Below are 17,847 nucleotides of genomic sequence, written 5' to 3'. Positions count from 1 at the left end.
GCTGGTGTTCAGAAATGGGGGATTCAGTGGGTCCCTGTGCAGGATAAGGGGAGCAGGGGGGTCCCGGGGCCGGGAATGGCGGGGCAGGGTCCCGGGGCCGGGGGTCCCACTCCCCCTGGCCCCCCCAGGAGCGCCCCCAGCCCCAGCCCTGGAGCCATCCCGCTGCTCCTGCTCACTCCCAGCAGGATCCCAGTAGGATCCCAGTACAGCCCAGTCACTCCCACTCCTGGCATTCCCCCCGAGCCCCCGGGGATCCGGGGGATTCCTGGTGGCCACGGCGCTGCCCAGGTCACCAAGAGGCGCCGGGAACAGGAGGAGATCCAGGCTGAGGAATTGACAAATGCCCTGGGGCACTCCTGCCTGGAATGGCTCCGGAAATGTGTCAGATATGGGCGGGAGGCACTGGAGCATAAAGGGGGGGAGGGCAGAATTCCCGTGGGAATGTGGGATCGGGAAATGTGGGATTTGGGAGGGCAGAATTTGGGAACATGGGAATTCCCGCGGGGCCTCCAAGGATGGACCCCACTGCTGTCCCATTGCCATGGGAATTCTGTAGCTGGATCTCACTGCCATCCCATTCCCATGGAATTCCATGGGCAGATCCCATCCCCATCCCACTGCCAGGGAAGCTCCAGCCCAGATCCCCCCCAAACCCATCCTGGGGGTCGCCCTGTTCTTTGCCCTCCCCACCCCCCACAAGACTCCTGGGGGTCCCCCCATGACCCCCCCGGCCCCCCCAAACTCCTCCTGGGTCCCCCCTCATCCCCCCACGGGGATTCCTGGGAGTCCCCCCGTGTCCCCTCCCCCAGGACTTTGGGGGTCCCCCCGACCTGTCCGTGCCCCTCCCCTGTTTCTGCCCCCCTGTGATGGTGGGGGGTGGGGGCCGAGTGCTGGTGCCCCCCTGCCTGCAGCAGATCCAGCGCTGGGGACACTGCAGGGGCTCCCTGGCCATTTGGGCTCCCCTGGGATTTGGGGTGACCCCCCGGGCCCCAGGATCTCCCTGAACACGCTGACGCTGCCCGGGCACAGTGAGAAGGTTCAGACCCGGCTCGGGGTCCCAGCTCTGTCACCGGCCCCGCCCAGGGACCCCCAAACCCTCCCAGGACCCCCAAATCCCCCCTGGGACTCCCAAATCCCCCCTGGGACCCCCAGCCTCCCCAGGGACCCCCAAATCCCCCCCGGGACCCCCAAATCCCTCCTGTGACCCCCAAATCCCCCCTGGGACCCCCAAACCCTCCCGGGACCCCCAAATACCCCCTGGGACCCCCAGCCCCCCCCGGGGCTCCGCTGCCGGAATCACCGGGAGTGGTGTTGCCCTTTGAAGGGGAGTTTTCCTGGAAACCCAAAACAGGCGCCTCTTAAAGCGGCCATGGCAGAGAGAATCCCAAAAATCCACCCCGGGCGGGGGGGGGGCAAAACATCCCCCAGAGGGGCTTGGAATGGGGGTCCCCTATAAAATGTCACCTGACAGGGGTGATGAGGTGCTCCCAGCACAGCCCAGTCACTGCCAGTCCTGGCATCCCCCTGGGCCCTCTCTGCCTTCTGACCTTTCCCGGCTCCATCCCCGCTCGTCCCGCGGGCTGCGAGGGGTTCGGGAACGGGGCAGGAGGAGGAGGGAGGGAGGAAGAGGCGGAGCGGCCGCGGGAAGCGGGACGAAGAAGAGCAGAGGAGGGAGCGGGCGGCTCCAGCGCTCCCTGAAGCCGCAGCAGCCCCGGGACCATCGGCCCCATCCCACAGGTGCCCGGGGAGGGGGAGCTCGCCCCAAATATCCCGGGTTTGGGCTCCCTGGGCTTGGGGTTTTTGGGGGGATGTTTGGAGCTGGCAGGGCTCCAAAGGCGAGGTGCAGATGGCCCTCGGGGGGACATGGGGGGGTCCCCGGGAGGTGGTTTTGTTTGGTTGGTTTTTGTTTTGGTTTTGGGTTTGGTTTTGTTTTGTTTTGGGGATTTTTGGGTTTGTTTGTTTGTTTGTTTGTTTGGGTTGGGTTGTTGGTTTTTTGTGGGAAGGAGGTTTATTAGTAACCACACCCCCCCACGTGGTTCCAGTTTCCTTGGCACTCCCAGTATGAGCCACGTCATTCCCAATTATTCCCCAGTATGGTACAATTTGCCCCCAGCAGGGTCCCAGTTGCTCCCAGTTCCTCCTTCTTTCATCTGCTGTGTTCCCAGTTCTCCCAGTTACCCCTAGCAAACCCCCATCGCTCCCAGTATGATGCCAGTCTCTCCCAGCAGGGCCCCAGTCACTCACAATTGGTCCCAGTTCCCACCAGCACATTCCCAGTGTGGTCCCAGTCACAACCTGCATGGTCTCAGGTACTCCCAGTATATCCCAGTTGCCCTTGTAGTCATTGCCAGGCACTCCCAGTTCCCTCAGCATGGTTCAGTTGCCCCCAGTTTTATCCCAGTCCCTGCCAGTACCTCCCAGTTGTCACCAGTATGCATCCTGTCATTCCCAGATTTTCCCAGTTCCTCCCAGTGTGTGCACAGCTGGTTTCCTGCGTGGCTCTGGTGGCTCCCAGTAACCCCAGTCAGGGTCCCATCACAGAATCACAGAATGTGTAGGTTGGAAGAGACCTTCAAGATCATCGAGTCCAACCCAGCCCTGACACCTCAACTGGATCATGGCATCGAGTGCCACATCCAGTCTCTTCTTAAACACATCCAGGGATGGTGACTCCACCACCTCCCCAGGCAGATTATTCCAGTATTTAATCACTCTTTCCGTGAAAAACTTCTTCCTACTATCTAACCTATATTTCCCTTGTCACAGCTGAAGACTGTGTCCTGTCCTTCTGTCAGTTGCTGCCTGGACAAAGAGACCAACCCCCAGCTGTCTACAACCCCCCTTCAGGAAGTTGTAGAGAGTGATAAGGTCACCTCTGAGTCTCCTTTTTTCCAGGCTAAACAGCCCCAGCTCCCTCATTCGTTCTTCCTCTGGCTTGTTTTCCAAGCCCCTCACCAGCCTCGTTGCCTCCTCTGGACACGTTCAAGCGTCTCAAGGTCCTTCCTAAACTGAGGGGCCAGAACTGGACACAGCACTCAAGGTGTGGCCTCACCAGTGCTGAGTCCAGGGGAAGAATGACCTCCCTGCTCCTGCTGGCCACACCATTCCTGATCCAGGCCAGGGGCCATTGGCCCTCTTGGCCACCTGGGCACACTGCAGGCTCATGTTCAGCCGCTGCTGACCAGAACCCCCAGGTCCCTTTCTGCATGGGCACTGTCCAGCCACACCATCCCCAGCCTAGAGCACTGCAGGGGTTATTGTGGCCAAAGTGCAGGACTTGGCACTTGGACTCCTTAAACTCCATCTTGTTGCACTCTGCCCACCCATCCAACCATTCCAGGTCTCTCTGCAGAGCCCTCCCACCTGCCAACAGATCAACAAATGTTCCCAGCTTAGTGTCATCTACAAATTTACTAATGAAAGACTCAATACGCTCATCCATGTCTTCAATACAAATACTCAACAGAGCTGGCCCCAGCACAGACCCCTGAGGAACACCCCTGGTGACTGTCCCCAGCTGGATGCAGCACCATTCCCCACCACTCTCTGGGCCTGGCCATGCAGCCAGTTCCTAACCCAGCAAAGAGTGCTCCTGTCCAAGCCCCGGGCTGCCAGCTTATCCAGGAGTGTGCTGTGGGAGACAGTGCCAAAGGCCTTGCTGAAGTCCAGATAGACATCCACAGCCCTTCCTGCATCCACCAGGCAGGTCACCTAGTCATCAAAGGAGACCAGGCTGGTCAAACACGACCCACCCCTCCTAAACCCGTGCTGGCTGGCTCTGACACCCTGGCCATCCTGTAGGTGCTGAGTGATGACACTCAATATAAACTGCTCCATTACCTTTACCAGGTACTGAGGTCAGGCTGACTGGGCTATAATTACTGGGATCCTCCTTCCCACCCTTCTTGTGAATGGGTGTCACATTGGCAGCTTCCAGTCACCTGGAAGCTCAGCAGTGAGCCAGGACTGTTGGTAAATGATGGAGAGTGGCTTCACAAGCTCATCTGCCAGCTTCCTCCTCACCCTGGGGTGGATCCCATCTGGGCCCAGAGATTGATGAACATCCAAGTGGCTCAGCAGTTCTCTGACTGCCTCCTCCTGGATAACAGGGGCACCATTCTGCTCCCTGACACCACCTACCAGCCCAGGAGGACAGTTGTCCTGAGGACAAGCCATCTTTCTACTGCAGACTGAGGCAAAGAAGGCATTAAGCACTTCCCCTCATCTGCAGTTATCAAGTTCCTTCCCCTATCCAATAGAGAGCAAAGGTTTGCCTTACCTTTCCTTTTACCATTAATGTATTTATAGAAACATTTTGTATTGTCCTTTACAGAAGTCGCCATTTTGAGTTCAGACTGACCTTTGGCCTCCCTAATATTTTCCTACATACTCTAGCAATCCCCTTAAATACTTCCTGAGGCACCTGACCCTCCTTCCAAAGATGATACATCCTCTTTTTATTCCTGAGGTCATCCAAAACCTCCTTGACCCATCCAGGCTGGGCATTTGCCTCGTTGACTCATCTTTTGGCACACAGGGACAGTCGTTTCCTGTGCCCTCCTAATCTCTGTTTTGAAGAACACCCAGCTTTCCTGGACTCCTTTGTTCTTAAGGGCTGCTTCCCAAGAAACTCTCTGAATAAGTCTCCTAAATAGGTCAAAGTCTGCCCTCTGGAAGTCCAGTGAAAGAGTCTTATTGATGTACCTCCTGATTTCACCAAATATCAAGAACTCTATAATTTCATGATCACTCTGCCCCAGTCGTCCTCCAACCACCACATCTCCCTCCAGCCCATCTCTATTTGTGAACAACAGATCCAACATAGTCTCTCCCCTGGTGGCCTCACCTACCAACTGTGACAAAAAGTTATCATCCATGCACTCTAAAATTCCTGGACTGCCTCATTTCTGCTGTATTAAGTTCCCAGCAGATGTCTGGCAGGTTGAAGTCACCTACAAGAACAAGGGCTGATGACCCTGAAACATTCTCCAGCTGCTGATAGAATAAGTTGTCCAGCTCTTCCTCCTGGTTGGGTGGATGATAACAGACTCCCAGTAGGATGTCAGCCTTGTTGGCTTTCCCCTTAATTCTCACCCATAGGCATTCAACTCCGTCTTCATTAGTTTCAATACCTGTGGATTCAAAAGCCTTCTTAATATAAAGGGCCACCCCTCCACCTCTTCTCCCTTTCCTGTCTCTTCTGAAGAGCCTGTAGCCATGGAGTGCAGTGCTCCAGCTGTGTGAGTCATCCCACCACGTTTCTGTGATGGTGACTACATCACAGCTTTGCTGTTGCCCCATGACCTCCAGCTCCTCCTGTTTGTTACCCATGCTACGTGCATTGGTGTACATGCCCTTCAGCTGGGCTACTGATTTCAGCCCTAACTCAGGCTTAGCACCCCTGGGTCTGCTTCCAGGCAGCCCAGCTGCATCCCCTTCCCCCTTCAAACCTAGTTTAAAGCCCTCTCAATGAGGTCAGCCAGTTCCTGAGCTAAGAACCTTCTACCCTTAACAGAAAAGGGGAACCCCGAGGTTGAGCACTCCCTGCATCCACAGCCCCCCACCCGTGGGATCATCACCCCCCATCCCACAGGTGACCAGGGAGGGGGAGCTGGGCCCAGATATCCTGGGGGGTCCCTGGGTTGGGTTTTTTTGGGGGGATGTTTGGAGGATGGAGAACTCCAAATCTGAGTGGAAAATGCCCCTTGGGGGGCCATTGGGGGGTCCCAGTGGCAGCTGCTGGCAGAGGCAGCCTGGAGGAGCAGAGCCCTGTGTCCCCCAGGAGCCCAAAGTGGGGAGCCCAGAGAGGGGGGAGCGCCACGATTGGCGGGACCCTCAACAGCCTGGAGAGGGGCAGGAGGGACTCCTTGGACCCCCTGGACCCCAAAGCAGAGAATAAGGGGAGAAGGGACCTTGGGATCCCAAAAACCTCCAGCATCCCTGTGAGGAGATGGAAAAGGGGGGAACTTCTCATATTCCTGGGACTCCCAGCAGCCTGGGGAGGGCAGGGACCAAGTAGACGGGGGACCCCCAGTTCAAGTGTGACCCCCAGGAGCTGGGACAGGGAGGAACCCCCAAACACCAAAGGGGAGAGACCAGAGACAGGGAACTGCTGGGAGGCATTTTCAAGGCTGAATGTTGATGTTTGGGAGGTTTTTCTGGAGTCCAGATGGGCAGTGACCTCTAGAGATGGACTTGGGCAAAACCTTAAACTCAACATGCTCATCTCTTGTTTTCACCCAAAATCAGGACCTCCCATTCCAAAACATTGGCCAAGTGGAGGAGGAGGCTGCAAGGAAGAGGAAAATGTCCCAGGACAGCCAGGCAGGTGAGGAGGAAGTCAGTGCCCCTCTCCCCCTCTCTCCAGCTCCATCTCCCAGCCCAGCACGGCCCCTGGCTGCAGGACAACCCTGCTGCCAACACTGTCCTGCTGGGGATGGACTGAGGGGATCTCCTTCCCCTTCCCTCTGGCACGAAGGCAAATTCCGTCCTCTCCTTGTCCTTCCTCCCCCAGACAAGGAGCTGAGGATGGAGACCAGGGAGGACAAATCCCCACAGCAGAACCTTATGGGAGAGGCTGTTTCGAGCAGCTCCACAACACAGGAATCCAAAAGGGAGGAAAAGCCCCAGAAATCCCACAGGAGGAGGGGCTCCAAACCCATCCAAGGGTGCTCTGAGGAGGAAAGACCCTCCCAGTGCCAGGAAGGCAGCTGGAGATCGAGCCAGAGCTTGGAGCTGGTGGCCTCTGAGCAGCTTCATGATGGGGAGAAGCCCCACAAGTGCTTGGAGTGTGGGAAGAGCTTCAGCAGGAGGTCTCACCTGATCATCCACCAGAGGATGCACACTCGGGAAAGGCCCTATGAGTGTCCCGAGTGTGGGAAGAGGTTTAAGACCAGCTCCAATCTCCTCTCACACCAGTGCATTCACACAGAGGAGAGACCTTTCTGCTGCCCCGACTGCAGGAAGGGCTTCAAGCGAAACTCCATCCTCATCAGGCACCGGCGCATCCACACTGGGGAGAGGCCCCACGAGTGTGGGGAATGTGGGATGAGCTTCACCCAGAGATCCAACCTGATCCGCCACCAGAGGGTCCACACCAGGGAACGGCCCTACCAGTGTGTGCAGTGTGGGAAGAGCTTCAGCCACAGATCCGCCTTGATCCGCCACCAGAACACCCACGCTGAGGAAAGGCCATACATGTGTGGGGAATGCGGGAAGGGCTTCAACCAGAGGGGCCAGCTGATCATCCATCAAATGATCCACACTGGGGAGAGGCCCTACGAGTGTTCTGAGTGTGGGAAGGGGTTCAAGATTAGCTCCCATCTCCTCCAGCACCAGCAAATTCACAGAGAGGAGAGGCCCTTCTGCTGCCCCGACTGCAGGAAGGGCTTCAAGCAAAACTCCACCCTCGTCACCCACCGGCGCATCCACACTGGGGAGAGGCCCTACGAGTGTCCCCAGTGTGGGAAGAGCTTCACCCAGAGCTCTGCCTTGACCAAACACCAACGGAGACATCGGTGAGGGAACCCCTGCGAGTGCCTCGACTGTGAGAAGAACTTCATGTGAGTCTTCAACTCCATCCCCCATTGGATGACCCACATTGGGAAGAGCCCTGGTGACCCACATTTACCATGACCCATGCAGGGAGGACACCTGTCTCTTTTCCTGCCCCTGGAAATGGTGTGAGGTGGAATTGAAGAGTGTCAGGGTCTTGTCATGGCTCTGTCATTGTATTTGATGCCATCTCATGTCATTGCCAGGGGCAGGAAAGGGACTATCTCTCCCCCCCAAGAAGAAGGGTGTCTTTTGCAGGAATGAGGAAATATGTGGCCAGGAAGAGCCCGTAGATCTTGTAGTTTTCCCTGCATATAGTTTGCCATACCCCTTCTGTTACCTATATTGCTTCGGTTCCTATTTGTTGCTTATCTTGTTGCAGTTCCCAGTAAATTGTTCTTATCCCAGCCTGGGGTCTTTGCCTTTTGTACTTTCAGTGGGAGGCTGGAGGGCAGCGAGGGGCGGCACGGTTTTAGCGGGAGCAGGAAATTGGGGAATCCCATTCCTAAAGCCCGGCCCGGGGAAACCGAGCATCACAGCTGGTGCCAGCCCTGGCTGCCCTGGCAACAGCCTTGGGAGCGGGTCCCTGGCTGGGGGCTGTGGGAACCTCTTCCCTCTGGGGCCCAGGGACAGGACTGCAGGGAACGGCTGGAGCTGCTGCCACTCCCTGCTCCAAGTGCCTCCTTCCAGCCGGGCTCTGGGGCTGCTGAGGCTGCTCTGGGCTCTGCCAGGGCTCTGCTGGGGCTCAGCTCTCGGCCACGCTGGGCCTGCTGCCCATCACATCGCTCCAGGCACCTGAATCACACCCGGAAAGAAGGGAAACTTGCAAGCGAGTTGAGATTCAATAGTTTTTATTCGAAAAATGCTAACTAGCCAACAGAAAGCTGTTCTCAAGTGCTGCATCTCCTCTGCACCCACATGTCCTGTCTCCTCTGGGCCAGCTCTTGTTCTCCAACTGCTCCTTGCAGGCCACTGGGAGTTGGAAAACACCCTGTGTAGGCACCATGGACAGGTTTTAAATGCCAAGTTCAATTTATCTTCAACTTTACCTAGTTTATTTGTAGCAGAATTAACCCTTCCTCAAAAAATAACCATTGCTTGCCCATTTTTAAAACACTCACATAGTTTGAATTTGCTTTATCGTGTATATGTTATGTTAACTTGAAAAATGTTTTGAACAGAAAAACATATTTACTTTTTTAATGACTTCCAGTTTTCCTAAGAAATTCTGGCTGGCTTTGTTTTGTTCTGATACTGCAGGCTTCAGACCCATTTTTTGCAGTCAAATTGAAGATGTATTTCATGGCATAGAATAGACAAATCTACTACAGAGAATGAAGGGTAACAGGTTAAAATTAATCTTATTTGGATTATGACTTGTGCTCCTTATAAAAACCCTTTCCAAGGGCTGGGTGTTCAAGCTGGAGGATGAAGTACAGCGAGTTTTTCTGGATAATGCTGGAGCCCATCTCAGCAGATGCAGAAATGGGCCAGAATCCAGCATTTGGAGTGTGAATTTGAGGTCCTGGCCTTACCCCAAAGGAGAGACAGGATGTCCCCTGCAATGTCTGCATGGAGCAGACAGAACAGATGGGGAAGTGTCTGCAGGGCCCCTGGGAGAGAATCTTGGGGTTCCTGTCAGCAGGATCCTTTTGTAGCTTCAGCCTGGGCTGGGCAGCACTTCCATCTGCAGCTTTCATGTGCTGCTCCAGCAGCTGCTGCTGGGGACCCTGAGGGAAGAGGCCCCGGGAGGGATGGAAATGCTGCAGGGACAGCACCAGCCAGGGCCAGGAATGAGCTTTGCCTTCCTGGCTGGTGCAATGAGGCTCCTTTGGAGCAAGCGGAGGCAAAGTTAAAGTCAAGTTCAACAGGAAAAATATAAAACATTGGAAGCCCCTCAAAATGCCACACATTCACCTGTTAGCTCAGGGCTTCAGAGTTCAACTGATTTCTATTTTCTAGGTTTTTAAACACAGTTTAATTGGGCATCTCTTGTCATTTATTTCTGCTCTCCTGATCTTGAAAAAGAGGTTCTATGCCCCTGTGAGGCACATCTGGAGGGGTGGTTGGCAACCATGGAACCCTCTGGGAAAGCACTTGATTGACTTCAGGGCAGGGGTGGAGAGCTCAGCCTGAGGACAGAACTGTTCCAGATGCCTCTGTCCATGTCCAGCTCCTCACAGCTGAGTCCCTGAACACACACGGTGGTTTATAGGGATTTATTTTCCCCTCCTGTTCACTTGGAGGTGATTTTGGGATCCTTTAGAGGAACATCTGACCAGCCCCTGTCCCCATTCCATTTTATTCTCTCCACTTTGGAGTTGGCCTGCTGGGTTTGACATGGAAATTGGTAGTGTCTCCCCATTCTTCCCTCCAGGTCTCAATTGTGACTTGTATTAAACACTGCAAATGGCCTCATTTATCTGGTGGGGAAAATGTGAGGTGGAGAAAGTTAATAAGATTTGTTTTCATGAACCTTGTGATGGTAAAGAAAAATGAGGTTTGTCATTTTCGTGTGGTGGTGGGTGTTGGGATTTGGGAGTTTATTTCTTGTCCTTGTTCTTATTATTCATTAGTATTATTTTTCATTGGTAAGACTTTTAAATCTTAGACATTATTAACAATGGCTGGATGTCACTCACTAGGAAAATTCCCTTGCTTTTCCCACCAAGATTCAACTGTACTTTCAACTCTGAGTAGCCAGTGGATTCTAAAGATGGAAAATCCTGTAATGGTGGGTTTGGTGTGGTTTGGAGCTGGGGAAGGGTCTGATCCCCTCCCGGAGGTGCCCCAAGCCCGCTCTGCTGCCACGTCTGCACTGGCGGCCCCTCAGGGCTGCCCTGCCCTGGGGACATGGTGGGACCCCCCTCCTGCCAGGGCTGAGGCTCCTCATGGCCCCTCACAGCCCTTCATGGCCCCACAGAACCTCTCCTGGCCCCTCACGGCCCCTCACAGCCCTTCATGGCTCTTCATTTCCACTCAAAGCTCTTCATGGCATCTCACAGCCCTCACAGCCCCTCTTGGTCTCTCACAGCCCTTCATGGCCCTGCACGGCCCCTTACAGCCCTTCACAACCTCTCACATCCCCTCAAAGCTCCTCATGGTGTCTCACAGCCCTTCATGGCTCCTCATTTTCCCTCACAGGCTCTACACTCCCTCATGGTTTCTCACAGCCCTTCAAGTCTTTTCATGGCCCCTCACAGCACCTCACGGCCCCTCATGGCCCCTCACAGCCCCAGGCATGGGGCTCCTCCCAAAGGAGGAGGGGTCGGGCCCTGCTTGTTCTCCTTTCATTTTGGTCCCTTCCCAGCCCTGAGGAAAGAAAGGCTGCAATGGAGCCTTTCCCCAGCCTTTCCCTCTGGGTTCATTGCGGCTGAAGCTCTGTGCTGGCGCTGGCCCCAGCGCCAACATCCCCGCAGCCCCGCAGGCCTTTGGTGTCCCCCCGTGTCCATTCCCTGTCCCCGAGTCCCGCCCGGCTCTGGCAGCAGCAGGAGCCGCAGCGCAGCGGGCGCCAGCCCGGCCCAGCCGGGGCTCCCGGGCAGGAGCAGCAGCAGCGCCGGCCCCTTCCCACCTGCTCCTGCCTCGCCTTCCAAGGCCTTTGTCCACCTCAATTCGGCACTAGAGCAACAGTCACCCACCAACAGCCCTCATTGCTCAGGGCCCGCCTGTGCTGCCCTGACCCAGCCTGCAGAGAAAGAAAGGATCGGCTTCCAGCGCTCTTTTCAGCACTGTTTTACTCCCCCTGAGGTGACAGCAGGAGGTGCTGCCTTTGCCTTGGCAATTGTAGATCATGGCTGCTCTTGCCCCTCTTCTGGTGGCCACTTGAATTTTATCAGTAAAACTGCAATTGCCGTTTTTGATCAGTGACACCCAGAGGTGGTTTTATGATAGGAAACTCTGGCATCATGAGTAGCAGATCTCCAAATGTTCACAAGTCATTGAGCACAAATTTGAGGAGAATTAAAGCCAAACAAGCCACATTTGCAGCACCTAAACACAGCCCTGTTGCTGCTGCTGCTGAAATAGAATCAACTGGCAGAGGCCATCACAGAAATTGCCTCTTCGGTGTCAAATAAAATGAAAAAAATCCACCAGGAGAAAGAGAAACCAGAACTCCTCGACTGGCTGCATTGCTTCCTCCGAGCAGCAGCAGCAGCAAGTGGAGATGGGCAGAGGTATTTGCAGCTGCTGCTGATCCCAGCTGGAGCCCAGCCTGCTGCCCAGGGCCAGCGGGAACCTGAGCCCAGCCCGGGCAGCTCCCGCAGTGTCGGGAGCTCAGCGCAGGCGGGGCCAGGCCCAGAGCCCCGGGCACGGCCGCCCATTGCGGGGCAGCGGCGCAGGCGGAATGTCCTGTGGCCCAAACCTCCTGCTCCTGCCACACAGCAGCGCCCATCCTTCTCCCCCTGCTCCTCCTCTCCCAGCAGAGCACCAATTCCAGCTCCCAGGAGCCTTCCCAAGACAGGGCTCAGGCTCCTGTTGCAGCCTGAGTGTCCCTGCAGAGGAACAGGGCATCTTTCAGGCACTTCCACAAGCTCAGGCTTCTCATTTCATGAGGCATCTGGGATGAAAATGGCCTTTTTCCGAAGGACAAACACAGAGGGAATGGATTAGAAATTATTAGAAAAAATGACCCTTCTTCCAGACAAAGTTCACTGTGTCATTCTCTATTGTATTTTTCCTTTTCAGATCCTTTCAGTCATCTATTCAGACAGGTTCAGCTTGTTCTGGTGCTTATCATGAACTGATTGTGCTCTTGATTTAGATCAATGCATGAGATGTAGAATAATCTAAACTGAACACAAAAAAAAAACTCTGTCAGTCCATTTTCATGTTCTAGATCACTTTCAAGATGTCCATGGGCATGTTGGAATGATTATCACACAACTCTCCACTCCTGGTTGCAGCCTCTGGAGATTTTTTTCTCTGCATTCAGCCAGGCTTGTATTCTCTAACAACTCCAGATACCCTGTCATGTTTTCTTAGGGTAGAACAGTAACAATGAAAACCTCACCAATGGCACAACTCCTCAGCCCAACAGGAAAAAAAAGGACAAGTTCTAAGGTTCTCCAAACATTTGACGTGCTTTGCTGCAGGAGTTGTGCTGCACTTATGGTCTGGAAAGCCAAGAGAAGCTGCAGTTGGTGGCACATCTTGTGAAAAAAGTTTGACCTCATTCTCCAGGAAAGGTTCTTGAAAAGAGCAGGTGAGACTGTGGAGAAAATTCCTGAAAAATTGAAACAGCTTTCCAGAAGTGAAATGAAAATGGAAAAAGCAATCCAAGATGTTTTCTGCTTTTGATTTTTATGCTCCCATTTTCTATCTTGCACTACTTCTCCATCCCTTTCATTCCAAATGGATCTCACCTCTAAGACCAATGATTTAGCCAGTTTTAGACACTGTAAAATACCATGAGCTACACACAGTTTGCCTTCCCCTGTTCTTGTTGGAAAGCAGTGCTGGAGCCGTAAGTGCAGGGCTTGGGTCAGGCACGAATCCTACAGGCAGGGAATGTGCCCTGACAGTGTGTGAGCCTGAGCAGGGCCAATGCCCAGCAGCATTGCTGTGCTCGGGTTCCATGGAAGCGTCCCAGGAGCAGCTGCTGAGGTCAGGAGCCATGGCAGGCACCAGGCTGCTCCAAAGGCCCTTGGCAGGGTGGGCTCCTGGCCTGGCTCTGTGTGCCAGGAGCCGGCAGCGCTGGGTGCAGGGAGCCCAGGGAGGGCACAGAAATGCTGGGCTGGGAAATGCTGGGGGGGACAGCGAGATGGGCGTGTGCAGCCGGCCAGGGCACAGCAGCAGCACGCACAGGGGGCACAGCCTGCAGGACACATGGCCAAGGGCTGGGCAGGGCTGGCAGGGCCACAGGCATCCAGCCCTTTGTCCCCTGGGCTCTGGCAGCGCCTCTGGAGGCCCCACAGGAGGAACTTTCCTTTCAGGGCCTGCACTTTGCTCCTCCCTGGCCCCTCCCTGAGGAGGCTGGCAGGGCTTGCAGTTTGATGACATTTGTCCTTGCTGCCCCTGCCATCCCACAGCCCCACAAAGAGCCCCGAGGCACCCGGGAGGGACAGGCCCTGCTGTGCCAGGCCTGGGCTCAGGGCTTGGCCTTTCTGCTCCCTCCAGCCAAGCCAGGCCTTGCTCAGCACTGCAGTTCCTGCTGCTGTGCCCCAAGCTGGCTCGGCCACTGTTGGAAAGGGACTTGAGGTAACCTCGATCCCCTCAGGGGGCACATGGGAGAAAACAACAAACTTCTCACTAGGATGGAGAACAAACTTTTAGTTGCAAATTTCAGAGAATGAGCTACATGGGAAATCTTAAAACAACATGGAATTTCAGTAAATCATTTCACAAAGCACTGACTGAGCAAACTCTAACCTGTCCAAGTTCTCCAGATTCTGAGAAGAAGTAGTCAGGAAGAGAGAGCAAGAGAGAGAGATCCACAGTCCCCCTTGGATCCAGCACCATCTCAGCTGTTGGGAGCTCTGGGGCTGTGGGACGTGTCAGTGTCACACTCGTGTCACAGCCTCACCTTCTCTGGTCCCTCTCACAGGTGGGGTTTTTGGGGTGCCAGGGGCTTGGCAGCCCCTTTGGGGCTGGAGCAGAGGCTGCAGTGGCTGGGGCTGGGGCAGTGACCGCCCCACCTACGCAGAACTTGCCCTGACCCCCAAACACACCCTGGAGATGTCTGGGGCCATTCATCATTTCTCTGCTCTCCAGCACCGAGGCAACGGACTGTGGCTGCAGCTCTGAGCTGGTGCCCAAGGCAGCCACCCCTGGCAATGGGGCTGCAGGGAGCTTCTCTCAGGACACCCCCAAGAGCTGGGGAGTGCCCCAAAACTGCCTCAGAAACATGGGATACTGCAAAATCTCTGCAGGAATGTGAATCAATATGAATGTGAATCAATGTGAATCAGTCAATCAATAACAGGTTCCCCCTCTTTTCATCATCCCCAGCCTTTGGCTGTCTCATTTCAGACCCCACCCTACCTCCCCAGTCCTATCCCTATCCCATCCCACCCCTGCTGGACATCAAGACCCCCTTCCCAAGCAATATTTCCCCCATTTCCCACCTCCCAAAGCCCCTCCCACCCATCCTGCCTCACCCCATGCCCACTCATCCCTCTTTATTTGCATCCCACTTTGCCCAATCCTCTTCCAACCCCATCCCACCCTGAGAGGCTGTGGAATCAAGTAATTTTGGGGTGGGATTGAGTAGTTTTATGTGACATTGAGTGGTATGAGGTAACAGATCAAACCCCCTTGTCCCTTTGAGCACCAAGACATGGAGAAAATTACACCAAATACCCCCCACACCCCCAAATTATCCAAAGTATTTCTCTGAATCCCAGATTTGCTTGAAACACTGGAAAAAAGTGAGGCTATAGATACCCTTGATGAGTTTATTGATTTTTATCAAAATTTGTATATTTTAGAGGCCTGGAGATGAATCAAAGGAATATTAGGGACAACCAAAGACAAAGATCACCAGCCCCGTGTCTTCCCAAAGGAGATTACAATGAATGTTGGTCACCAGGGCTCTGACCTACGTGGGTCCTCCAGTGGGGGATGGAGGAGGAGCAGACCATGAAGTTCTTCCCACAATTGGGGCATTCACATGGCCATTCCCTTACCGGTGACTCTGTTGGTGTTGGGTCAAGTGAGAGCTCCTGGTGAAGCTCTTCCCACACTGGGGACACTCGTGGGGCCTCTCCCCAGTGTGGATGCGCCGGTGCCTGATGAGGTCGGAGATGTGCTTGAAGCCCTTCCTGCAGTCGGGGCAGCAGAAGGGCCTCTCATCAGTGTGAATTTGCTGGTGCTGGAGGAGATCTGAGCTGGTCTTAAACCTCTTCCCACACTCAGAACACTCATAGGGCCTCTCCCCACTGTGGCTCATTTGGTGGATGATCAGCTGGGACCTCTGGTTGAAGCCCTTCCCACATTCCCCACACTTGTATGGCCTTTCCTCAGTGTGGGTGTTCTGGTGGCAGATCAGGCTGGAGCGGTGGCTGAAGCTCTTCCCACACTGCTCACACTGGTAGGGCCGTTCCCTGGTGTGGATCCTCTGGTGGCGGATCAGGCTGGATCTGTCACTGAAGCTCATCCCACATTCCCCACACTTGTGGGGCCTCTCCCCAGTGTGGATGCGCCGGTGGGTGACAAGGTGGGAGTTTCGCTTGAAGCCCTTCCTGCAGTCGGGGCAGTGGAAGGGCCTCTCATCAGTGTGAATCTGCTGATGCCTGAGGAGATGGGATCTGGTCTGAAACCTCTTCCCACACTGGGGACACTCATAGGGCCTCTCCCCAGTGTGGATCCTCTGGTGTCTGATCAGGTGGTCTCTCCTGCTGAAGCTCTTCCCACACTCCAAGCACTTGTGGGGCTTCTCCCCATCATGAAGCTCCTCATGGACCAGCTCAGAGCCCTGGCTGAAGCTCTGTCCACCTTCCCGGCTTAGGGTGGGTCTTTCCCACTCAGAGCCCCTTGGGATGGGTTTGGAGCCTCTTCTCCTGAGGGATCTTCGGGGGTTTTCTTCCCTTTTGGATTCTTGCACAGTGGAGCTGTTCAAAACGGCCTCTTCCGTGAGGTTCTGCTGTGGGGATTTGTCCTCCATGGTCTCCATCTTCAGCTCCTTGTCTGGGGGAGGATGGACAAGGAGAGGATGGGATTTGCCTCCGTGCCAGAGGGAAGGGGAACAAGATCCCTCCAGTCCATCCCCAGCAAGACAGTGTTGGCAGAGGGGTTGTCCTGCAGCCAGGGGCCGTGCTGGGCTGGGAGATGGAGCTGGAGAGAGGAGGAGAGGGGCACTGACTTCCTCCTCACCTGCCTGGCTGTCCTGGGACATTTTCCTCTTCCTTGCAGCCTCCTCCTCCACTTGGCCAGTTTTTTGGAATGGGAGGTCCTGATTTGGGGTGAAAACAAGGGATCAGCAAGTTGAGTTTAAGGTTTTGCCCAAGTCCATCTCTACAGGTAACTGCCCATCTGGGGTCTATAAAAACCTCTCAAACATCAACATTCAGCCCTGAAAATGCCTCCCAGGAGTTCCCCTGTCTCTGCTCTCTCCCCTTTGGTGTTCAGGGGTTCCTCCCTGTCCCAGCTGCTGGGGGTCACGCTTGTATTGGGGGTCCCCCGTCTACTCGGTCCCCACCCTCCGCAGGCTGCTGGGAGTCCCAGGAATATGAGAAGATCCCCCCTTTTCCACTTCCCCACTTTGGGATGCTGGGGGTGTTAGGGTCCTATGGAGTCCCTTCAGCCACTCAATGTAATATCCAGGGTCTGGCCTTGGCAAGACAAACCCCAGCTACCCTTCCTGCCTGAGGGGATAGTTCCAGTGTGCTCTGTACACAATGGTTTGGTCGGTTTCTGCCCCCCTCAATGACCTTGGCCTTGTGGTTCCTTCCCCCTCAGTGTGTCTCCACTGGCTTCAGGTCAATGCCCTTACCTGCCCTTTGCCTGTCCCCAGACCCTCTACTTGAGGGGAGACAGGAGTGGGGTTCCCCCTCTCACCCTCTCTCTCTTCGCCTTCTTCTCCCACCCCACCTCGGGGTGGGGAAATAAAATGGACTCTCGTGCTTTAATAAAAGAGACTTGTCTCGTCTGTTTCCCTGCCGGCAGCTGTAACCTCCCTGGACACAATGATCAATGTTGTTACATGATGCAACTGGGTCTCAGGATCCCTTCTCCCCTTATTCTCTGCTTTGGGGTGCAGGGGGTCCAAGGAGTCCCCACTGCCCCTCTCCAGGCTGTTGAAAGTCCCGCCAATCGCGGCGCTCCCCCCTCTCTGGGCTCCCCACTTTGGGCTCCTGGGGGACACAGGGCTCTGCTCCTCCAGGCTGCCTCTGCCAGCAGCTGCCACTGGGACCCCCCAATGGCCCCCCAAGGGGCATTTTCCACTCACCTTTGGAGTTCTCCATTCTCCAAACATCCCCCCCAAAAAAACCAACCCAGGGACCCCCCAGGATATCTGGGCCCAGCTCCCCCTCCCTGGTCACCTGCGGGATGGGGGGTGATGATCCCACGGGTGGGGGGCTGTGAATTCAGGGAGTGCTCAACCTCGTGGTTCCTTCTCTGTTAAGGGTAGAAGGTTCTTAGCTCAGGAACTGGCTGACCTCATTGAGAGGGCTTTAAACTAGGTTTGAAGGGGGAAGGGGATGCAGCTGGGCTGCCTGGAAGCAGACCCAGGGGTGCTAAGCCTGAGTTAGGGCTGAAATCAGTAGCCCAGCTGAAGGGCATGTACACCAATGCACGTAGCATGGGTAACAAACAGGAGGAGCTGGAGGTCATGGGGCAACAGCAAAGCTGTGA

The 17,847-nt window shown here is 55.1% G+C and overlaps 2 protein-coding genes across 2 annotated transcripts in view; one reads left to right on the top strand and one right to left on the bottom strand.

The window, feature by feature from the left end:
- LOC310921259 (uncharacterized protein) overlaps nucleotides 1-16,386 on the bottom strand; it is a 90,258-nt gene extending 73,872 nt beyond the window's left edge. Inside the window, exon 1 of the mRNA XM_083881378.1 lies at nucleotides 16,366-16,386. The gene's annotated coding sequence lies outside the window, so the exon portion shown is untranslated. The remainder of the gene's footprint in view (nucleotides 1-16,365) is intronic.
- Nucleotides 1-17,847, top strand: part of LOC310921264 (olfactory receptor 14A16-like) — a gene marked incomplete at both ends in the record, with an annotated part of 496,219 nt that overhangs the window by 30,676 nt on the left and 447,696 nt on the right. The window lies entirely within an intron of this gene.

The sequence above is a fragment of the Zosterops lateralis genome (assembly GCF_965231275.1).
Source record: "Zosterops lateralis genome assembly, chromosome: 33".
Classification (NCBI taxonomy): Eukaryota; Metazoa; Chordata; class Aves; order Passeriformes; family Zosteropidae; genus Zosterops; species Zosterops lateralis.
This window is presented reverse-complemented; position numbering and strand designations above follow the sequence as displayed.